Source organism: Sturnira hondurensis, unplaced genomic scaffold (assembly GCF_014824575.4).
Source record: "Sturnira hondurensis isolate 20B ecotype Veracruz unplaced genomic scaffold, ASM1482457v3 Scaffold0022319, whole genome shotgun sequence".
NCBI classification, from domain to species: domain Eukaryota; kingdom Metazoa; phylum Chordata; class Mammalia; order Chiroptera; family Phyllostomidae; genus Sturnira; species Sturnira hondurensis.
In genome coordinates, this window is record NW_028094950.1 from 2,921,662 (window position 1) to 2,946,356 (window position 24,695).

Consider the following 24,695-nt stretch of genomic DNA (forward strand, 5'->3'; position numbering starts at 1 on the left):
TCCCCATTCCTGCACACACATGGCCCTTCCTCGCAGGTAACACAATTCTCTCCCCTGGTCCCTTCACTTTCTCTGATGCTGCTTCCAGGGCGCTTTGACATCCTTCAGCTTCCTTAACTCTGCCTGCACTGCAGGCCCTGGTCCAGTCCTTTCATAATTCTCCATTAAACCGTTATGAGCTGTTCCTGGGAAGACGGCCTCAGAGAGCTCCTCACCCCTCCCCGAACACACGGGACACCCCAAGGCCTCCACAATGGTCCTGGAGAAGCTCCAGGCTGAAGATCGGGTCTCGGGTGCTGGGTGACGTCAACGCCTGTGGCAGTTCTCAGATTCCCCTCACCCCGCCACCCAAGGGCTTTTGTAGAAGTCTGAGGATCTGAGAAGATTTGGGACTTGCAGTGTCGGTTTGGGCCTTTCTGCACAGGGGGGTCACCTTCGTTCTAGTTCTAAGACCCTCCTGGTCACTGGATGCTGTCGTAGAAACCCTCACAACGGTCTAGGAGACAGACCCGCCGCATCTTAGCCCAGGGCCCTGGGGGGATTCGCACCACCTTTATAGTCACCAGCCCCACTGCTGCCTCCCCAGTGTGACTAGCCCAGCACTGGGGTCAAATTTGGGTCGCGGGTGGCTGAGGCCAGGGTGAACCCAACCCCAGAACAACCGAGGGAACCTTACACCCTGGGCACCTGTCAATTGGAAGCTGAGACTTTGCTCACTTTCCACCCTACAAAATTGTTGTAGGCCCAGCTCAGTTCTCCAATGTCAGCTCCCCTGTGAGGTCTCCTTCCATCAACAGCGTTAGTTAGGGATTGTGCTCCCGGGTGTTTGGGGGTGTACCGCACGGGGTCAGGCATTTGCCTGCCAGTCCTCACCTCTCCCCCCAGCACCATCCCCAGCGAGACCGGGAGCTCCTCAAGGGTAGAGCTCATCTGGTTTGTTCCTCGATATTAGTCATATGAAACAATGAGGTCATGAATGACTAGTTTCCGAGTAAAACTTATGCTAATGCTTAGGACCAAGCAAGACAGCATTTTCTAGATGGCCACTGAATAGATATGACCAAATAGGCCTCAGATATAATTTCCCCAGGATCAAGAATAAGAAATTTACCCCATCGGGGCCACTCGCCTCCCCTGAAGACCAGTGGGAAGCAGAGACAATCCTAGGATTTTTGATGGTTGGGAAAGCGACTCACTTCACAGGCATCTCCTTTGCTGAGATTATTTAAATGAGTGGAAGGAACACTTCGCTTCAAGACAGGAGACTTCAGCTAAAGCCCAGGCTCTACCCTTGTAGCTGGGTAACCTCAGCAATGACCTCAGCTCTCTGCCCCTCCATCTTCTCATGGCAAGAACTGAATACCCTCATGGATTCAGAAACCTCTGGCCCTGGCTGGTGTGGCTCAGTGAATTGAGAGCCGGCCTGCAATCTGAAAGTTCACTGGTTGGATTCCCAGTCAGGGCACATGCCTGGGTTTCGGGCCAGGTCCCCAGTTGGGGGGCACGTGACAGATAATCAATCAATGTATGTCTCACGCATTGATGTTTCTCTCCCTCTCTTTCTCTTTCCGTCCCCCTCTCTCTAAAAACAAAACAAACAAACAAAAAATACAAACCCTGGAGTTGGAGAGCGCGCCCGTGAGGAATCCTGGCAGGACGGGAGTCCAGTTGGGTGAGTCCTAGTGTCAAGCGCTGCAGAAGCTGCAAGACCAGCAGGGAGCGGTGGCCCTGCAGGGATAAGTTTGGCGAAAAGTAGGTGGACTCTGTGGTCTGGTTTTGGATTTGCTGAGTGGCGTGCATAAGTGGCCCTGGATTTGGAGAGAGAAGGTTGGAGGAGGGTGCCTGAGCTGTTCAGTTTGAGAAACCACATAAGGAGCTCCGGGGAGCAGAGAGAGAGAAGGAAGAAGCAGCTGTTCTAGGGTGAAGACCTCTGGGGAAAGAATAGATGTCTAGTGGGTTTTCTGGGTGAGTGCAAATAGCATTGTTTCTCCACAAAGTCCTCAGTGCCTTGGGGTGGATGTGAAGGGCTACTGTGATCACTGAGCAGGTCACTAGGCAAATGTGGTGAAGGGCACAACGATCCCAAAGGGCCCAGTTACACCGGGCTCCACAGGGCTGGGCTGATCGGGAAAGGAGCAGATAACCGAGGGCATAGCAGCCCTCCCTCCGTGTATTCGAAGCCTGGCCACTGGGCCCATGCTCTCCCTGAAGCGTAGCTGTGGTTTCCCTGGAGACACCTAGATTTTCATGCACCAGGAGACCCCGTGCAAGTTCACTAGGAATTAACTGTGAGGTGCAGAATTGAGACCTAAGTGTGTAGCTGGTACAAATTGCCCCGGAAACATGATAAGCCAATTTCAGAAAAAATAGAGCTGATCCAAGAGTAATTAACCATTGGTAGCTCTCAGAGGAGGGAGGATGAAGACATGTCATTCTCTGAAGGTCCCTAAAACATGAGTTCATAACAGGTTAATCAGTCAGATGATTGCTGACTTGAGCTGTAAGAAAATGGTTAATAATACAGATTTCATTTCCATAGGCGCTTAGGTAAGTGCCTTGACACGGAAATACGAATTCACAATATTTGTTTTCCTGGGCCTGGTCTTGCCTCACCTCCGATGGAGAAGTGACCCAGTGTGGACCCACAGGGAAGAGGCCGCCCTGCAGCGCCGTGGCTTCCTACCCCCCCAGGGCACGCAGGGGCCAGACGGCACCATCTCTCAGATGGGCTTTTTGGTTTTGTTTTTTTTTAAAGATTTTATTTTATTTATTTTTAGAGAGGGGGAAGGAAGAGAGAAAGAGAGGGAGAGAGAAACGCCGGTCGATTGCCTCTGGCACAGGTCCTGGCCGGAGACCAGACCGCTCACTCAGCCTTAGCCATGGGAGGCAGCTACAACTCCTGAAACCAGGCAGGGCGGTTCCCAACGTTAAATGTCTTTCACGCGGCAGGCACTGTGCTAGGTAATTTGGACGTGTTCTATGTATTGTTTGAGAAGACGGTCTATTGTCTACAGTTTGGTGCAAAGCTCTGTGCATCAAGAACTATGAGGGCTTTAATATTTTGTTCTACTTGTGCTCCAACAACTTAGCTTGCTACGGTTTCATGGATGCTGACGGAATACATGAGACTCCTGGATCAAAGACAAAGGACTTTATTACTCACAGCACAGCAGGCGGCAGGATCTTCATCCTCGGGCCGATTCTTCCTGCCCCTCAAGTCCCACAGGGTGAGATGGAGGGGCCCAGGTGGATGCTGGGCATGCGGAGGGTTTGTTTCAGGGCTGAAGAAACTCAACCTTAGGAAGCCCCCCAATCTTTCGTAATGGGCCGCAAGCAAACCTGCTTAAACTTTCCCTGGAGAGATGTTTGTTTCTATTGTATTGGACAGCACACAAATTTTCCTCTGCTCCAGAGGGACACTGTCTCTCTATTCCAAGGCTGTTTACTACACAAACCTCCTAGAGCAGATATTGGGGGGGGGGGGAGGAAAGCTGCACTTTCAAGATGTGCCAACGCCTGAGAGATCAATGAGAAATTGTCTTCCGGCCCTGACTGGTGTGGCTCAGTGGTTTGGGCATCATCCCACAAAGGGAAAGGTCTCTAGCTCGATTCCTGGTCAGGGCACATGCCTGGGTTGTAGGTTTGGCCCAGACAGCACACGTACGAGAGGCAACTGATTGATATTTCTCTCTGCTCTGATGTGTCACTTCCTCTCCTTCTCCTTCCTTTTCTCTCTCTCTAAACATAAATGAACAAAATCTTTAAAAAAAATAAAGGGGGAGACAGACAACAGACAAGTGCATAGACGTGCTGATTTCTGCATGTGATAAGCAGCATAAATAAAGAGGCTGATAGTAGAGAGACCGGGGTCAGGGTGGAGGAAGCTACTTCAAGGGCACGGTGAGGCTCAGTTTCTCTGAGCTGAGATCTGCAGGAGGGGAAGAGGTGGTCATGGGAAGGGTCAGGAGGAGGAGAGGGAGGTGGAGCAGGCAGCAGCCACAGCAGGCCATGAGCTCAGAGAGAGAAGGAAACTTGGTCCTACTGAGGGTAGGAGGCAGGCAAGGTGGCCTCTACTGGGAAGGGATGGGGCCGAGAGTGTCCAAGAGCAGGAGCAGATAAACAGGGAGGGAGGAGTGTGGCAGAGGCTGGCCAGCAGGGTCTGCCTGTTGTGACTCAAGACGAGAACAAATGCACAGGCTACAGGAATCCTGCGGAGAAAAGAGGGACGGCAGGGCCACTCTCTCTAGGGCAGAGCACCTCTGAGTGTCTCGACCACTGTCTCAAGAGGAGAGCGCCCTGGCCCTTGACTAGACGAGCTTTTATTGTTTTTCTCGGGTCTTACATCAAAGAAGGATTTATTACCCATTACGTAGAATATTATTGTCTATATTTTAGGTACAATCAAGGAAATGAAAATAATATATGCAGAAGGGAAAGGCAGTGAGCTGATTAGCTCTGTCCTGGGCAAAATTCACACAGGCTTTGGAAATTACCTTGAAGGTAGATAATACATATCTACTGTTTCAGATTAGGGTGAGGGAGTTTTAGCAAGAGCAAGCCATAACAGTCTGTACGCATTTTCGAGGCCTGATTCCCACAGGAAAACCCAGTTTGAGGGCCTGGCTCCTGCCCACCACTTCGCTTCTGTAGGTTTTCTTTCTTTTTTTTTTTTAATTTTTATTTATTTATCTTTAGAGGGGAAGGGAAGGAGAGAAGGAGAGAAGTATCAATGTATGGTTGCCTCTTGTGAGTCCCCTACTGGGAACCGGCCTGCAACTCAGGCATGTGCCCTGATTGGGAATCGAACTTCGATCCTGTGGTTCGCAGGCCCATGCTCAATCCACTACACCAGAGCTACACCAGAGCTGAGTCACATTTGCCAGACCAAAACGAACCGGTTCTCTACAGAAGAGAAATACAGATCACAGAGGGCTTAGAGGTCCTGGGTAGGGATTCAGATTTGAGTAAGAAATGTAACATGATCTGATTTTGTTTTTAATTTACCATTTTGTAGAAGAAACTTTGAATAGGGTAAACAACCCACTCCAGATTGCTTTTTAGAGCTAATGAGTCCCACGTCCTGGGAGACTTCCTCAGGCCTGAGCAAACTGGGACAACGGGTCACCCTAAGCCTATCGTAAGTATGAATCTCGGTCTACATTTGGGTCATCAAAAAACATAATTTTACTTCCGGTAGCTCAGCCTAATTCTGCCTTAAGTCCCTTCCTTCATGACGGGTCGTTACTGAGACCCCACGCCCTTTCAGGACCACAGGGGAATCACTAAGCACTGAGAGAACTGGGCAAGGACCTCCAGTTGTCATGGTTACAGCGAGAGCCGTGATGGTTAAGAGGAGGGTGGTTCCTTCAATGACTCTCTGCCCCAGTCGTGGGTAGAGTCCCCCTTCCTCGGCACCCCAGGCTGCCACACTGTTCATCTGCTGACCTTCCCCCCGAGAACTCTGGCTGGCCCCTCACTGCTCCCAGGAACCACAGAATCCTCTCTCGTCCCCCAACCTGGAAAACCTCATCTCTGGCTCTGCTGCAGGGTCCAGGCACACTCTCGCCGCACACCGTCCAGGGGCATCTACAAAAATCCATCTCTTCTGTAAACAGAGACATCACTGGGCTGTTTACAGCCTTTCTGTGATTTCAGGACCATCAGATTACAAGATCCATCTACCTGCTTGAAGTGTCAAACGGAGGGCGGGGGAGGGAAGCAAAGAAGGAAAAAGTAGGGAACTGATAGATATTTGTTTTCTGCCCCAAGCAAAAGCTAAGCGACAGATTAGAAAGCTAGGGAATGTTCCAGGTGATAGAAAACGGTGGCTTGGAGTAGAGTCGGGGCATTGGGTGCGGAGAGAAGGGGACACATATTTTGGAGGTAGGACCAACAGGACATACTAAGGAAGGTGGGAGAGGAGGGAACAGGGACCCAAGGGTCATGCCTTGAGTAATCCTTTTGGCTTAAGCTCTCGGCATAAATAACTCCTGTGTGATTCGGAGACCAGGGGCGTGTGTCGGCATGCCGGACCGTGTGCGGAGCAGGCACTGTGTGTCTGCCTTGAGTAGGAACGCTCTGGCGGAGGGTGTGAAGTGGGAACGTTCATCTGAGGGACAGGTCTGTGACGGGAACAGAGGGTGGCACTTACAGGAATGGAAGGGAGCCGCCAACGCAGGGTTTTGTGTTAGAAGCTCTCAGAGGCCTGGGTTAGATATTTGTCTTTCGGAATCTGGTGCCCGACACACGTGATGAAAGACAGTGAAGAATACAAGTTGTACTTTTCTCAGAAAAATGCACAAGAATGTGCTTAGACATCTTAAAAGAATTCAGGAAGTAAATAAGATTTTAGTTATAATTTACACTAGAAAAAAAACCAATCCATACATTTTGAAAGACAGCTTGGCTGGGGAAAAACTCCTTTTGTCCGTAGATTTTACTGGGACTTACAGTTGATTCTTGACAGGGTCCTGAGCCAGGAAATGCTGGTTTTCTGGAAAGAAAGAAAAAAGAAAAAAGTCTATTAAAAAATTCCCATCCCCCACCTCCCCAAAGAAACTCCAACAGAACAAAAACCCAAAACTGTACCATGTGCTCTTTGGTCCACTAAGTGTGTGGCAGTGGAGGCGGGAGTCTGTCCACTGCTTTGAACACATGGGACAGAAGGGTGGGCTGGGAGGTCAGGATGAGACAGGGACGTAGGGGATCAAGCGGCCTAGAGTTTGGGGGGAGACTGGGGGAGGTGGGACAGGGGAAGAGGAGAGAGGGCTGGAAGAATTTGGAACCGCAATGCAAACGACAGCACGCTATTAACTACTACCATATGTTGACGGTGAATTTGCAACACATGCTTGATTTTTTTTAAAAGCAAAACCCTATTTTTGTGGAGTGTGAATTTTAAAGAGCTGGCATAGCAGAAGGCTTAAATGTCCACCCCATGCAGGGATTTATTGTCTCCAGGCCCCCTGTGAGGAGGGGCTCTCTTTACATGATTTAGTTATCCCCAAATGTCAGGGCAGAGTCTGGTTTGCCCTGTAACCAGAAAGAGATCTCTTGGGGGGTGGGTGTTAAAGACCTCTGGACCTGTGTCCTGGGACCAAAAAGTGAGCAGGCCACACTTCACCGCAAAGCAAAAGGCACTGTGTGCTGGGGCCTGTGGCACTTCTTGGTGACTGGGCTTCATCCTGGCTCTCCCAGGTGCCCCCAGGCCCCAGCCCTGTCTTCCCCAGTCCCTGGCCTGGGCCATCCACCCCACAGGATCTGCCATCTTGGATACTGTCTGCTCAGGAGCACACTCTGGCCTCAGCCCTGCCCACCCCACCTTGCCATCACTTTTGATGTAAGGTTGCCCTGTGCCTGCAGCTCTCACAGGGGAAGGCTGGGATGCATACTATCCACGGAGCTGGGATTTAAAGCCAAGCACAGGACATACAATGTCAACAATATGCAAGGATACAGAGTAAAAATAAAAGTCTTTCCTCCCTATTCCTTGACCACCCAGTTCCCCTCTTCAAAGAGGGGAACTTCCATCAAGAGGGGAACTTCCCCTCCTGTTCCTTCTACTTCATACCAATATCTTGTATGTCCTCTAAGATGTATATCATGCATCCACTATCATAACCACATACATATTTCTATTTTTTATAATGATAGCATGTTTGATATACTGTCTGTATCTTGATTTTTCCACTTAATATATCTTGGAATAAATTTATTTCAGTACATGTAGAGCTGCCTTTCTTTTTCTAAAAAATTTTTTTCAATTTTTTTTAGAGAAAAGGGAAGGGAGGGAGAAAGAGAGGGAGAGAAACATAGTGATGTGAGAAAGAAACATCACCTAGTTGCCTCTCACATGTGCCCTGACCAGGACTGGGCTGTAACCCAGGGATGTGCCCTGACTGGGAATCGAACCAGCAACCTTTCGCTTATTTTAGGAGGATGCCCGACCATCTGAGCCATACCAACCAGGGCATGCCTTTCCTCTTTAATGGCTGTGTGGTATTCCATTCATAGCTATGACGGCTGATTTTATGTGTCAACCTGGCTGGGCCACACAGTGCCCCGAGAGTTGGCTGAGTGTTATTCTTGATATTTCTGGGGTGAGATTTACATTTAAATTGGTGGTATTGAGGAAGCAGATTACCTTTATAATGTGAGTGGGCCTCATCTAATCAGTTGAAGGCCTAATTACAACAAAAGCTGACCACCTGTGAGCAAGAGGATTACAAACAGACGGCTTTTGAACTTGAACTGCAACTCTTTTTTGAGTCTGCAGCTTGCTGGCTACATCATCAGATGTTTGATTCACCAAACCGCCGCAATTTTATGAGTCAAGTCCTTAAAATCTATCTGTCTATCTGTCTGTCTCTCCATCCATCCTACGGTTCTGTTTCTCTGGAGAACATGACTAATATGATAATACAATTTATTCCACCAGGCCTCTATTAATGAATACTTAGGTTTTCTATTCTTCTGTTATTAAAAATGATGCTACAAGGAACATTCTTGTATATTGCTATTATGCACATGCCAAGCCCCTTGTTTTAACCACTATGGTATTTTGCTTCAGTATAAAGGAATTGAGGAAACCCTCACCCCAAGCAATGGCCAGGCTAGCTTGGGTGACGTCTTTCTACATTTGTACTTTGAATGCATTAGCTGATGCAGCAGTACAAAGCGTGTCATATGAAGCACCCCTATACACCCGGGGCAACAGCGGAAATTCTCATACCCTGCTGGTGGGGGTATAATATATTGCACCTCTTTGGCAAAATGGTTTGACAATTTCTTGAAAGGTAAGAATACAGTGATGTTATGACCCAGCCATTGCATCATCAGGACTCTTCCCTGGAGAACCAGAAGCACGTACATGCATAAGGCCTGGGCACAAAGCCATTTCCAGCGGCTTTCTTTGTAATTGCTCAAAACTAGAAACAACCGAATGCTCACCAAGGGCTAAATAAACGTGTTGTGGGGTATCCATGCAATGAACTATTACTTGGCAATAAAAAGGAATGACCTCCTTTCCATGTACCACCAAGGATGCGTCCCAAAATAATATGCAGAGTGAATGAAACCGGGTAAAACATGTAAATATTTCATGTACCCCAAATTCTAGAAAATAACAAACTAAACCGTAGTGACAGAAAGTCAGGGGTTGCCTGGGCGCCGAGTGAGGGAGCTAGGACATTCCTGGGGCGACAAATATGCTCTCTGTCCTGACTGTGGTGACTGTTCCACAGGTGTCTACACGACACGGGGAAAGTCGCATTCATGCTGCCTGTCACTGCCAGAACCAATCAGTAGAGAAAAGGATAGGACCTTCACGGGCGCTCTATTCAGGTGGGCGGCGGTGTGAGAAGACGGCAGGTCACGCACCCTCAAAAACTGTCTTTGCATCTCGTTTCAAGCTGACCTTTCTATATGGAGAAGAAAGAGTAGGTAAGGGGTTTGGGGAAAATTTAATCAGGTAAGAGTCGCAGTCCAGTGATTTTCCTGGTACTTCTTTATCTGTTGATCGGCATTTCTCTGTCTGCATCGCTGGCATTCCTCATAGCTCAGATGCCGGCTCCAGGCCTGCCGACCCCTGGGGCACAGAGTCTGAATTGCTTGTGGACGTTTTAGAGTCATGTGGTCGTGCATGCCAGCCCCTGGAATAACAGCTTTCCACCTGCGTAGATCACGTAAGCCTATCGACTATAGCAAAGGCTAAAGTTTTTAACTCTGGACTTCCCCTATCATACGTATGTCAACACTCATCAAACTGCGTGCCATTCTTGTACTTCAATCACATAGCCACGAAGCTATACAAATCTTATTTTGAGTGTCAAAAGTTGAATGTAAGGTGTTTTTTTTCCCTTATATTCCTTCTAGAACAAGCTTAATCTCCCCCATGTAAATGAATGTCTCGGGAGGACTAGAAGGTATCACACACTCAAAAAGACAAAAAGGAAAAGCACATTAATATCTTTCCAAAGCATCACCCCGGTGAGTTATAATTTGTATTGTCATTATGCCCCGTACCCAACCTCCCCCGAAGCCCCTGCCACTGCTCTTCGGCCTCATCCCTTATCACATCCAAAATGTCAGGCTACACACCCCCTGAACTGTCAGTTCCCCAGGTACACCAGCCGTGGTCACTGTGACCTGTGGAGTGGGCATAGCCGAGGCCAGCTGCAAAATCTCCAGAGCAGGAGCTCGCTGCCACCCCAAGGGCAGAAGCCTTGCGAGGGTGTCTGAGGGGCTGGTGCCCGTGCCTGCCCTGAGCGGAGCCATGCTGGCTTGGCTGTAAACTGTGGGAGGGGAAAGATGAGTCAGTGCCACAGTGCAGCCCGAGACAGGCCAGCTGGGAGGCTGGGGCAGCCCCCGCACTTGGCAGCCCCGAGAGGCCCAGATGGGCCCTCAGCAGCTGCCCGAGATCTAGGGCTGGAGGAGTAATCAGCAGCTCCTGTGGTGAAGCAGCCAGCCCGCTCCTGTGTCAGCACAGGCCGGGAACAAGAAAATGGATGCACACCGAGTGACGGGGGAAGCGCTGTGTGCTGCAGGCAGGGCCCAAAAGGGTTCTACAGGAGCTGGTCCAACCCTCCTTCGAGGCTGCATACCGAGAGGGCCGGCGGCCTTCTCAGTCTCACGTTCACTGTAATTTGCAAGCCCTGCACCCCACAGCCTGGGATTGTCTGAAAGCGGGAGACTCTGGTACACTTTGCTTGTGTCCCATGTAATTTTCACTGTCTGTTGTTAGTGCAAGGAAACCCCTCGCTCCCCATCCCAGCCCCCCAAACCCCGGAAGAAGGGTCTGCTGGTCTCCTGTTTCTCTTGGGCTTCAGAGGACAATATTCTCCATTTTATGAGCTGTAGGAAAAAGGTCAACACAGCCTGCCCATCCCCTGCTCACCCAGAAGGGACAAACACGAAAGGAATCTGCGTTGTTTTGTGATTTTTAAAATTATGGCCCAGGTGTTTGGCAAGTTTGTATACACAGGATGAAGAGAGAGATGCTTAAAAGCTCGGTTCCTGAAAATAAAAAGGCAAAGGACTCAGCCCTTTGGTTTCACTTTTCCGAGATCCCTTTCCAGCCCTGATTCCATGACTCTTCTCATTTGCAGGATTGCTTCAGCTCAGACACAGCTTCCTGTGTTCTCTGGACACCCACATGCTCAGTTAACTTGGCTAATTGTCTTCATTTCAGATGTGCAAGAAGAGCTGAATTAAACGGTGAGAGTGTGGAATGTTCCATTCTCAGGAAGAGGTAGTTACAAGAATCTGCCGTTAAAAGCAGTACTATTGGGTAGTTCTGGCCAGGTAGATCAGTTGGTCGGGGTGTTGTCCCCACACGCCAAGGTTGCAGGTTTGATCCCCAGTCAGGGCACATACCAGAATCAGCCAACGAATGCATCAGTAATTGGAACGACAAATTTCAATCTTCCCCACTCCTCTCTTCCTCCCTCCCCCTTTCTCTCGCTAAAGATCAACTTTTAAGCAAAGTAACATCAGGTAAATGAAGTATACAAAGAATCCCAAGATCAAGTACTCATGAGTCAGTAAAAACCCAGCAAAAGCAAAAGAGTTCAAGAGCCTCATTTGCTTCGGCCAGAATGGGGCTCTCTACCTAGGCAGGAAATGTTTGACGCACATTGTCAAGGTCATGAGGGTAGGCACTGGACAACTAGGGAACTGGGAACTCGAGAACTGGTGGGCCAGAGGGTGAGTGACAGCTGAGGCATCTGAGAGATGAGGGCCCCACCCAGATGACGCAGCGCCACCCTGCTGCGCACCCTCTGGGTTTTTCCACACCGACTTCCCAGAAGATGAGAGCATCAGAGATGGGCAAGCCCTCGGAGACTCTTTGCCAAATTCCTCTACTGTTCATTTAGAAAACTGGGGCTCTGATCATGAAATAGCAAAGACCAGGCAGAAAAAGAATCGAGATCTCCCATCTGCAAGAGTGGGGAATGTGAAGACTGAGAGGATAAGAAAGGAAGACTAAAAGCCCAATGGAGAAGGAGAGGCAAACAGATCCTCTGTGCTCGGAGCTGAGCTACCAAAGCCCACCCCCCTCGTCGTACATGTGGGGAACTGAGGTCACTCTGCGACTTAAAAGTGGACCTGGAACTGAAGCCAGACCTCTGCCTCCTGGGACAGTGCTGGGTCCCCACTGCCCACCGGCCCCCTGCCCTCCTGGGGATCTGGGGACGAGAAAGGCTGCCCCTCTCACCCTCAGGCCTTTGGGGTTTGGTGGACTCGACAAAGAACACTCGATTCATTCTTCTTGATAATTCTTTGAGAAACCAGAGGGCTGGGGGACTGTGCCAGGAGAACAATTCCAAATTCAGTCTCGGCCCTAAAAAAAATTGAACCAACTTTGTCCTGGTTCACAGGCAACATCCCCACGTTGGCCATCCAATTCCAGGGCACCAGGGAAGGGCTGAGCACCCCCTGCAGGCCACCCCTTTCCTGCCCGCCCCTGTTTTTATCCCCAGAGGAACATGGGGCTCTGGACGGGTGCCCCGTGGATGGCGGGCCAGAGACGCCTTCCCCTTGTTCCTCTCCTGCATCTTACAAAGGGCAAAGGGGAAACACAGACATACTCAGCCTGAGGCCCCCAACAGGCTGCTGACTGAAACTCCAGTCCTCCCATCCTCAGTCATTGTTTTCACTCCTGGTTTTTTCCCCTCCCGGTTTTCACTTTTTTTCAACGGATCGCAGCCGTGTAGCCGACATAGAGACAACGCCACGGGAGAGTTCCGACGGCGCGTGAGTGGCCAGATGGAAGGTAGGCAGGCTTTTGAATGCCCAATAAGGTAGAATTTAGCTCCTCAAATGATTACGTTAAGGGAGAAGTATTCAAGTATGGTTTTGATGATTCATGCTTCAAAACAACCACACGGAGCAACAGTGTGGGCCTCCGGGAGAAATGTGAGCCTCGGCCCAATCTGAGGCTGCATGAACAGCGGCTATGACCGTGACTAATCCAAACCAGTTCTGGGTTTTGCAGGGTCTGTCACTTCTCCCTGTGGCTCACAAAACCCCTGCTTAAAACTGAACCCTGTTAGGGAATAGGAAAAGCACCCTGGTAGCAGGGACAGAAAGCCGCCACAGGTCGAGTCACACTGCTGCTCAGAGACGCCTGGTGTCACGAAAGGTCACATTTCTAAACAACTGATGTAAACGCCAGATGCCAAAGCTGGGCAGAATCAGGTTTGCAGAGCTCTGAAATAGATGCTCTTGCCGGATGAAAGAATCCATTTATCTGTGATTCAGGGTCAATGACCCTGTTTCTGGTCTGCCCATCCATCAGCAAATATTTATCAGGCTGGGCTTGGTGCTAGGTGGGTTTGGTATATTAAAAGATTTATAAACACGTCCTGGCCGACCAGCAGCTGTCTGGCCGAGGCAGTAAGACAAATTCACACACAGATGCTGCAGAAAACCAGCCAGGGTGAGCAGGGAGGGTGGCCTTTGTGGGGTCAAGGCTGGGTGCTCAGAGGAGGGGCAGGTCCCAGTGCGCAGGGCGGGGCAGGGAAGCCGGCTGCCAGTGCCCACATCCTTCATCTCCCTTTGTCCTGCTGGCAGTCACTGGCGGGGCCTTTGGCCAGCGACAGAGGGTGGAGCCGCAGAAGGGCACCAGCCGGATGGGGGCGGCCCACTGACATGCCATGTTCTCCTTCCATGCAGGTCTCCTTGTGCTTGTCCCCAGCATCAGCCTGTCATTGGCTGCTGGCCTCTCACCCACTCCCCCAGCCCCTTGGCCAGTGCCCGACCGCAGGGTTACCCAGGCAGCCCTCCACTGTGCTGGTGCAGGCCACTTGCCAGTCCCCAGTTTTCTAGCCTTCCCAAATACCTCCCCGAATGCCTTTCCAGAGCGGAAGTTTTGCCTAAAAATTGTACCATTATGTTACAGAGCAGATACACACGTACTGGGCCAAGGAGGGTTACGATACACTATTACCAAAAGGACCTCCTACCAGGTTCATCATGTCTGCCACCTTATAGGAAAGACATTGCTCAATGCCAGAGATTTGTGAAAAGGAAAGGAAAGGTTTATTTAAAGCTATACAGACTTAAAATAGTGACCTAATGTCTTCATTAAAGTATCAGAGTCCTTTTGGATACCCACCTACGCCCACAGTGCTTCCTTCTCTCCCTGCCCTAATTCAGGGTGCCGTGTCTCAGGAAGAGAAGCAAACGTTCATGACTCAGGGTCCTGACACCGTCAGCTGTGATGCCACCCAGGCAGGATCTCCAATTAATCCAAAGCCATGTGGCATCTTCTCATGGCCTACTGGCAAGAATTCTTTCACCCTTCTCCCAGGCAAAATCCCTCCTGCTTCCCAGGCCATGTGGCAAGAGGGAGCACCCCAAAGCCACGTGGTCCTCATTCTCACCAAAGCTGCGTGGTGATTCTCTACACTGCCACAGCCACGTGGTCTCTCCCAGTGGCTACTGTGTCTGGGTTTAAATTCCCTCACCAATCTTCCTCTGTACCCCCATTTCCGACCCCCCCACAATCAGCTACACTTGCCAGCACTCTGGTATCCTTCCAGCTTTACTGGGCTGCCATTGTGAGTCTGGGCAGTGTGGCCCCATGGTGTGGAGCCAATCTTGTCCAAACTGTCAGAAAGGTGCTGTCACCTGGGGGAACCTGCCCCCAGTTACATATTTTAGGGGAAGTCCCTTTCTATCCCCCTGGCTCAGAGCAGGATCACAGCTATTTAACATATCTATGCAACCAGTTAAAGGTTATAGATATGTTAAATGACCATGACAGAGGTTAGCTGCAAAGTTGTTGCTGTACAAAACAGCTCTCAATGACCTTGCTCCATTTGTCCCTTCCCCCAACTCACACCTGTGAGGGGAAAGGGTGAGGATATCCTAATATTTGCTGGACACCTTGAGTTCTGAATCCCATTCCAAATCCCTATTTGGGGCCTCCCTCTTGGCTGCACCCTGTATCAATTTGAGCTGAATTCTGCTGGAGTTAAGTGGCACCCTCCCAGCCTCCTCTTCTGAAACACCTCTAGGGAGGCGGGGGTACTGAAGTTGCTATTACCTGGGTGCGAACTGCATGTTCAGGTTGGCCGTGTCAGTAGAAACAGGGTCTCCAGAAAGACAGACGGTCACCCCGGTGGGCCTGCCTTGCCTGGATCACACTGGGAAGTGTACCTTCCCAGAGAAAGAGAGGAAACCAGGAGGCAGGGAGGCTGGAATCTTCTCCTCCGAGGACAGGCGGGAGGAAATTGGTTTTAATTTTGAACCTGGTGAATGTATTTCCTGATTTAGGAAATTACATTTGAAACTATTTTGAGACAAAGAAATGTTGTTCCAATCACAATTATGTTGTAATGACCGGAACCATATGACCAAACCAGGCCCTTCGCAGACAAGAGAAGCGTGGGAGCCCGCGGAGGCAGGACAGTGGGACCAGTTCACGTCACACCCCATCACCAGACTCCAGGGAGATGGACACGGGGAGGTAAGGTTGGTGGAGGGACCGGCAGGACTCTATCAGAGAGCTGCTATGAAAATGAGTTTCCCATTTTGGCCCTCCAGAGGTGTGCTGGGGTCTGGCTGGGCTCAGGTTCCCTCAGTGGTCTGTCCTGTCCAGTCTAGTCCACTCCAACAGGTGGACTCTTTGCCATGAAGACCCGGAGGCGAATGATGTGCGTGTGAATGGGTGGGCTCAGCCCACCTTCTCCAGGGGCTTCCATGGGGCCACCTCCCACCTCCCATGGTGGCGCCGCCTCTCACAGCTCAGAGGAGTTTGACTCCACTCGCGTGACACAAGTTTGCAACGCTGAGCTTTTATCACTTTGCCTCTGCCTCAGGTGGACTCAGGTGCAGCCAGATCACACCGGTTACTTGTCCTTCTAAAGGAAAGTGTGGAGTCAGATGCTGACAAATCATTGATGAAATAAGCTTTCAGACTTTTGTGTTTTTATATTTTCAGGTAGGTGATGCGTTCACATTGTCCAACCCCCAGAACACTATAAAAGTACTCGGTGAAAAGTCTTTCTCCCGTACGTCCAGTATCCTACGCTCCACCCCCTCCCAGCTTACTAGTTATTAGTTTTGTCTTTTTTGCAGAATATACCTATGCAAATACACATAAAAACAAGTGTATATTTCCCCCCTTATTTTTGGTTTACAAAATGGTATGATATGTTGTTCCATGCATGTGTCCTAATATCTTGGAGATCTTTCCAGCAAAAGGACACAGCACTGTTCATTGAACCAGTGCCCACGGGCGGCCATCTAACCAGCTCGGGTGGTCTCTGAGTGTTGCTGTCACTAATGTTATCCAAATGATGAATAGCATTGTTTGTACGTCACTTCACAGCAGCACAAGGGCATCCACGCTGTATAAGTTCCCAGAAGTTGGACTGCTGAGCCGAAAAGCGTGAGTTCATTTGAAATTCGAGGCATTTAATCACATCGCCTTCCGCCAGGGTTGACGGTCCTACTAGAAGCAGACGAGGGGGCTGTCTTCCCACAGCCTCGTCGAGAGTGTGTATTCCCATTGTTTCGGGCTTTTGCCAAGCTGTTAAGTCAAAAATGGAATTTCAGTTTAATTTTGGGGGGAGGGGCTTTTGATTTTGATATAATTTAAAACTGACAAAATTGGTAACAACACACAATAACTTCCTGTATATTCTTGGTTGAGCTTAATTTGCATTTTTTTCTCATTGAGAGCGAAGTTGTGAGTAAAGCCTAAGAACCAATGGGTGACGTCATCCACAAAATTAGATGCAAGGTGTTCCTGTGGATGCCAAAAATGCAGGCAGGTGGGACAAATCCCTGAGAGCAGCGAGACCCATGTGGGACGGGTTACTGGGGGGGGTAGGGCCGAGGGACTGCTAAGGTGCTGCTGGCTCCAGAGCCCACACTCACCAGCAGGTAGGCACAGGAAACTCGGCAGGCCAACCTGAGTTCAGCCCCCAAACTGGGAGGGTGCTTTGCAGGCTCCAATTGTAGGAAAGTGTCTGACAAGGCTGGATGGCGCTGGTACAACCTGGGCCCTAGTAACTCTTGGAGACAAGGGGGTGTCTCCTGGGCACCCCCTTGGAGACAAAGCCCCGTGTTAAAGGGAATGGCTAGGACAGTATCCAGATCAAACGGAGCAGGGGCGCAAGGGGCAGAGAAGCCTGAGTTCTGATGAAGGGCAGAAACAGAGCCAGCAGAAGGCACGGGGCCATGTTTTTCAACACTTGGTGATAATGTGGGAGAGGAAGCCTNAGGGCCGAGGGACTGCTAAGGTGCTGCTGGCTCCAGAGCCCACACTCACCAGCAAGTAGGCACAGGAAACTCGGCAGGCCAACCTGAGTTCAGCCCCCAAACTGGGAGGGTGCTTTGCAGGCTCCAGTTGTAGGAAAGTGTCTGACAAGGCTGGATGGCGCTGGTACAACCTGGGCCCTAGTAACTCTTGGAGTTGACCAACCCAGCACCCCCTTGGAGACAAAGCCCCGTGCTAAAGGGAATGGCTAGGACAGTATCCAGATCAAACGGAGCAGGGGCGCAAGGGGCAGAGAAGCCTGAGTTCTGATGAAGGGCAGAAACAGAGCCAGCAGAAGGCACGGGGCCATGTTTTTCAACACTTGGTGATAATGTGGGAGAGGAAGCCTGAAGACATACCAGCAAAAGTACAAAAAACGCATCTGCAAGGACAGTCATTGTGGCTCTATTTGTAACAGCAAAAGCTGGCAATAAATCCCAAAAAACCATCAATAAGAGGCTGGTTGAATCAACCACGGCACATCCACACAGTGGACTCCTGAGCAGCTACAAAAAAACCCAGCGATATCTCAGTTTACTAGCGTGTGGTCTCTGAATATACCACTAACTGGAAAAAAGAAAGTGGGAAGAGTTGACTATGCACCTATTTGTTCAATAAATGGGGCTGTTGGACACTTTAGTACATATGTGCTTAGGTTAAAACTCTTAATTAAAATATATATACCTATGAAGGGGAGAGGGGGTGGTATATTGGAACAGGAATAAACGCTGGATAACTATGAATATATTTTGTTTTGTAGATTAGACTTAGAAACATGTCAGTTGTACTCAATTATTTTTAAAAATCAAAATAAAAAAGCAGTTCTTAAAAGTTGAAAAAGCTATATGACCCAACGATTCCACCTCTGGGAATTCATCCAAAGAAACCCGAAAGAACACTAATTCAAAAGAACATATGCACCCCAGCGTTCACTGCAGTGTTGTTTACGGTAGACAAGATTTGGAAGCAGCCCAAGTGTCCATCAGTAGAGGAGTGGATAAAAGAGCCATGGTGCGTTTACACAATGGAATACTACTCAGCCATAAGAAAGAAGAAAATTTTACCCTTTGCAACAGCATGAATGGACCTGGAGAACATCATGCTAAGTGAAATAAGCCAGTCAGAGAAAGACAGATATCATTTGATCTCACGAACATGTGGAGTCTAATGAACAAACTGAACTAACAAGCAACATGGGGACAGACTCATAGACAGAGAGCAGGATGACAGCTCTGGGGGGTGGGAATTGGCGGGTGGAGGGATTGAGCGAAAAGGAAAGAGGACTCTTGGACACAGTTTACAGTGTGGTGATTGCTGGTGGGGGCAGAGGGCACTGGGTGGAGGCGGAAGAGCGTAGAAGGGGGATAAATAGCAGTGGAAAAATACAATAAAAAGGATTTAAATAAAATAAATAAAAATTAAAAATACTACTAAAAGAAAGTTGAAGAAGTCAATAAATGTAGCTGTACTTTCAGCTGATGACATACTATGCAGAGAGGAATTGCTTCGCGTCACTTTAAAACAGTGACTGGACTGTGGGGAGAGGCCCCAGGCAGCCCTGCAGGTTGCCTGATGGCTCTCCTCTGCTATCGAATCCACAGGCTGCTGCCCAAATGTGTGGTGTTACGAGCTAAAATGTGTATTACCCAAATTCAAATGTTGAAATCCAACCCCCCAGCATCTCAGCACGTGAATTTATTTAGGAACTGGGTTATTGCAGAGGTAATCATTTGAGTTAAGAAGAGATCATTAGGATGGGTCTTCATCCAAAAGGCCCTGCCTCCTCTTCCCAAGGGGAGATCTGGACACAGGCATGCGCACAGGGAGAATGCCATGCGAAGATGAAGGCAGAGATTGAGGTGGGGCTTCTACAAGCCGAGAAATGCTAAAGATTGTCAGGAAAGCACCAGAAGCTAGGCAAGAGGCATGGAACAGACTGTCACAGCTCTCAGAAGGAACCCACCCTTCTGAGGGTCATGGTTACCAAACTAAAGAAGTTTGTTCCCCTGGACGGATCAAAGCCCAATCCAACTCAACACAGGCATTTTGCTGAAATGGCGCCACAACCGAGTTCCGGATGAGCTAAGGCTCAGAGACTGGGCTCCCCGATGGCTTGAGGGGGATGGGTCATGTAGGGAAAATTCACTAACCATGGCAGACTGAGGGCTGTGGTCTCTAAGGATGGGTCAGTGCGAGGGTAGAGGGCAGTTGATTGCGTCAGCCATGGGGCTGCTCTCTGGTTTGGCAAGGACATGGTCTGCAGGGCCGGTTAGCTTTCGTGGGCACGGGGCTGAAACACCACTGTAGTCCAGATGTTATCTTCAGTTTGACCAAAACCCTGTTTCTGTGGTCAACGGGATTGAGGCTTTGTTCTTAAGGCAGGTTGCTGTTAACCAGTATCTGATGTCCTAAGGGCTCACTGATGAAGGAAGAGGGTGGGCGGGCAGAAAACAGAAATGGCGTTCGCGTGGGTGATGCCACCTTGATCTCAGACTTCTGAGACCAGAAGTGTAAGACACATATCTGTTGGGTAAGCCACCCAGTTTGGGAGCCCTGGTTTATGATTTCTCTATTTAATTATTTGTGCAGACCACTTCCTCAACGACTTTATAGTGGATCAAGTTGTCCCAGAGGGCTACTGCCACCCTTCCTGCTCGCCAAAACCCATCGACATGAGGAAGCACACACCCTCCCTTCAAGGGGAGTCCCTCACCTTAGGAAACACGTTTGCTGACGCATTTTAGACTCTGCTGTCGCTGCAGCCTTTCGTTCTTCCCCACTTCCTCCTTTATGGCTTCTGTCTAACCTCAGCTGCTCTTAGCAGCCCGGATTTGTACTGTGAAGGTCATGGCTATTCACTCCCACTTTTGCTGAACATCAAGTTCACTGACTTGTCATTCTTCTTTATGTTTTTGTAAGATTCAAAGCAGAAGAAACAGGAAGGTACTAAATCTATGTTAGCATGTTCATACCAGAAGTCTTTAGGGTTAAAATTTAATTCTATACAGCCCCAGTAGTGATTTCAGCCAAGTGTATGGAAAGTAGTCTTCCCATGGTGATAATTACAGGGTGCTTTTCATCTTCAAGGTACTTGGACAACACTTACTAATTACTCCTTCCAATACCTTGGAACAATTAAAAACAAAAACCACATGTTTATTTTGTCTAAAGGAGATAATTACCAATATCAGCAGATAAGAAATACCTTAAGGAGCTGGAGATGAGTAATTCAATTATGAAATATTTAGTAGAAATATTTCAAGGCATGATTGCCTTCTGCTTTCATCAGAGCAAAGAGATTAAAGCTTCATTGGGAAGCACATCTTCATGTCCATTTTACAGGTGAAAAAACAGATCCTGACAAGAGGCAAACATGGATTAGCCAGCAATCTAAACTGTTAATGTGAGAGTTGTATAAACCTTCAGTATTAAGAATTTTGAAAATCCTAAATACATTTTCCTTTTCCGTTAAAAAAAATCTGCTGAGGGCGGACCTTAGGATTTCCAAATCTCTATTTCAAATATCATAACCATTGTCCACGGCGGTGGTTTAGAAAGTTTAGGTTTAGACTTTTTGGTCTCAGAACCCTTTACACTTTCAAAAACTAGAGGGGACACCAAAGAGCTTTTATTATATGGGTTATAGCTATGAATAGTTATCATATTAGAAAATAAAATTAATTTTAAAATAGTTATAAGTTGATTTCATAGCAATAATAGATCTATTATCTGTTAACATGGCATACTCTTAGAAAAATAACTACATTTTCTAAAATTTACAAGAGTAATAAAATGGTATTATTTTATATTTACATGAAATCATATATGGAAATCTCTTTAATGTTTGGCTGAATTCTCACACCTGCTTTTGCATTCAGTCTGTTGTGCTACGTTCTTTGGTTGAAATAAACCAGGAAAACTTAGCACCCAGACATGTAGTTGGAAAAAGGAGGGGTCTTTGACTGGCACTTTAAGATATTTGAAGGCTTCCTTCTTTGGATCTACCTGAAAACTTAGTAAGTGGTTGTTCCTCAAAAGTCAGTTACAATGTAGACTAGGAAACCATACCAATGAACTTTTCATACTGTTACACAAAAAGTTATTGGTCTGTCTTATATTTTGACTGGCTCTTTTACTACCCATAATTTTGTGACATTAGGCATTGTTTATCTGGGAAACGTTGGTTCACTGTGTCAGGCAGATGTTCAAATGTTGACATTACACAACATCAAAAAAAATCACAGTTTATTTCACTTCCATTCTCATCAGAAAAATCTGTTACCATCGAGCTCACAGTGGTGGATATAATTTTTCTTTAAAAGCCCACTTTTATCACTGGCAACAAATATTCCAGTTAGAACAGGCTTAATTTCATTTGTTTTCAAGAAATTGAATACCAAATAGCACGCCTGTATTGTATTATTTGCTGGTCAGTCATTCTTGCAAGTAAAAATGGTGCTATGTGAAAAAAGCGGAGAGTTAAGTTCTCAGATCTTGAAAGCCCTGACTCGGTTGTGGTACCTATCATTTCTGCTCATATTTAATTGGTAATGACTATTCCTATAGCCATCTGATGTAAGGGATCCTGGGAAATGTAGTCCCTGACAAGAAAGGCACCATTTCTGCCATATACAACACCCCCCTCAACACACACACACACACACACTCTCTCTCTCTCTCTCTCTCTCTTTTATGCTACTCCATACTATTCCCTCTGCCTCAACTCACCCTTTCTCTTCTTGTTTTTTTCTCCCTACTATCGGCTTAGGCGTCACTTCCTCTGGGAACCCTAACCTGATAGGCCCTGTATTCTTGTTCTGTGCTCCGAACACACTTTATTACCTGTGATAGCAGCTGCTATCTCTACCATAACGGCTGGTTAACATCCCTCCCTTCTAGGCTATGAAAACTACAAGGGATGCTGCAGGTCTGTCTCGTTCATGCTTGTATCCCATTACATGGTGTAGAGTAAACCCTCAAGAAAAACTTGCTGAACTAATGTGAATAAGACTAAGCCTTTAGTGGAAGAGAAAAGTAGGTTAAACTATGCTACTTGAAGAACTCACCCTAATTTCTTTTCCTGTGGAAGTTTCTAAGTTATTTTCTTCTAGAAATACTGCCCACTTCCCAACAAAAAAAAGCTCTTTGCTAATAGCACCTTATTTCCCCCCAAAATGGTGAGTACATTTGATGAAAACTATCCAGATAAAACTCCATAATATTGCTCCCTTTAATCCACAGCTGTGTACACTTTCCTGTAATTGACCCTTAGCCACAGTCCCCCATCCCGTTCCTGGAACAGACCATCTTAGCCCAGGAAAACCTTAAGAGCTGATCTGATGCCACGTTAAACATACCTGACTTAGAATATGGATTGATTTTGGCTTTTAGAGAAACCAGATAACTTTCCCCATCTTATCAGTCTCGTTATTTTTTATTGTATTGTACTAATTTTTGTCGGCCACATTTTATATCAAGACGGAATTACAGTGCTGCACATTAGCATAACCTGGAGAACTTAAAAAAAATCCCCATGCCCAGGTCTGATTCCATAACAACTAAACCAGAACGTCTGGGGGAGTAGCCCCAGGTGTCAGTGCTTTTCTAAATATCCTCCTGTAACCCCACCACGCGGCAGTTTGGAAGCCACTCGTGTGGTAGGTTTTAATCTCAGTTCCGACACTTGCTGCCCTTGTAAGCTTGGCCATGTAATTTAACTTCTCTATGGAATTAATACAAAAGCACTGTTTTGCCCTGGCTGATGTGGCTCAGCAGACTGAGCACCAGCTTGGGTCCCGGGCCAGGTCCCTCAGTTGGGGGCGTGCAAAAGGCAACCGATCAACCTCTCTCTCCCACATTGATGTTTCTCCCCCTCCCTTTCTAAAAATAAATAAGTAAAATCTTTTTTAAAAAAGTACCTGCCTTATAGGGTTGTTGTTATCAGGATGTAATGATTCAAAGTCAACAGTGGTCCATGCATTGAACATAGTGAGGGCCACGTGCTTTTTTTTCTTGGGGGGAGGGGATGTTATTATAGTGTACTCGTTGATAAGTGGAAAAGCGCCCACATTCATTATGAATTAAATTACTACCACCCCATCCTTTAGCGTAGTTTGCTTTAATGATGGCCTCCCAGGTATTTTGAAATATTATCCAAACTGGGAAAACTGTCCACGGGTAATTCTTTCACTGTTGTGGGAAAAAAAGTCTCTGCTTTTCCAGAATTCACATTTTAGTAGGTGAGGAAGATAATCAACAAATCAATCTATAATTTCAGGCAGTGTTCATGGAAGCTGTACCAATGCAATCTTTACTCTGAATTCATTGTGGTCTCTCCAGGTAAGAATACATTTGGCAGAGGAGGCGGCCTTTCTATTCCCTAAGAAAAAGTACTTCCAAAGTGTTATAGTGTGGATAAAAAAGGGTTCTAGGAAGAGTAACCCCCGTGTGTCATAAATTTCTTACTGGGAAGGTGTTGGTGGGTAATTCCCACCCAGGCATATACCTTTTTAAAAAAAAAATTTAGAGAGAAATCCATTTGTTGTTCCACTTATTTATGCATTTATTGGTTGCTTCATGTATGTGCCCTGACCCAGGATGGAACTCACAGCTTTGGTTTGTCCGAATGCACAGCCACAGTCAGCATGGAACTTAAGTAAAAGGTTTCTTTGCATTAAGCAAGCCTTGTCCATTGTTTTCATGCATCTCGGTTAACCCACCTTTGAAATCAGTGTAACTACCCTCGAGAGAACAGTCTCTACTATCCTGTAATCCAATCTCAGCCTTGCTTTCTCCCACCTTTATATAATCTTTACATTCCTTCCTTAATTTAAAAATCATAAAAGAAACTGCAAAACTCCGGATCATTTGAGATCCTGCTTTCCAGCGGTGTCATCAGTTTGGCTCAAATAAAATATTATAAAAATTCCTTACGTGTTTGGACATTTCTTAATTCAATAGTACACTTTTTAAAAGGAAAAAGTCTTAAATCTCTTACCAATACAAAATCAACACGTGTCAAAGATTTTATTTACTCATTAATTGAGACCACTAAGATGTAGCACAAGTTTACAGGACAATTACCCACTTATTTGTCCTATAAAAATCACTCTGATGACCTGTAAACATCCAGCACCCAAATCCTAAGCAGTTCTCTTTGCCTTTCCGGTTTTACCCTCGATCCTCTTGCCTCTTAGTTGCTTTCGGCAGAGTTGAACAGTCCTGAGGAACAAAGGAAACCTGATCTTTTACCCCTCCAGGAAGCCAATTTCCGCCCTAGCAGAGAGAGCCCAGGAACAGACATTAGCCCCGCCCCCAGCCAGCCCAATAATGAGCTGTGCGCAAAAGTCACGTGAGCAGCCGCCCCCGAAGCACTTCTTGGCAAAGGTGTCGCTCAGAAAAGTCCTTCGGCCCTTTCTGCCAGCTT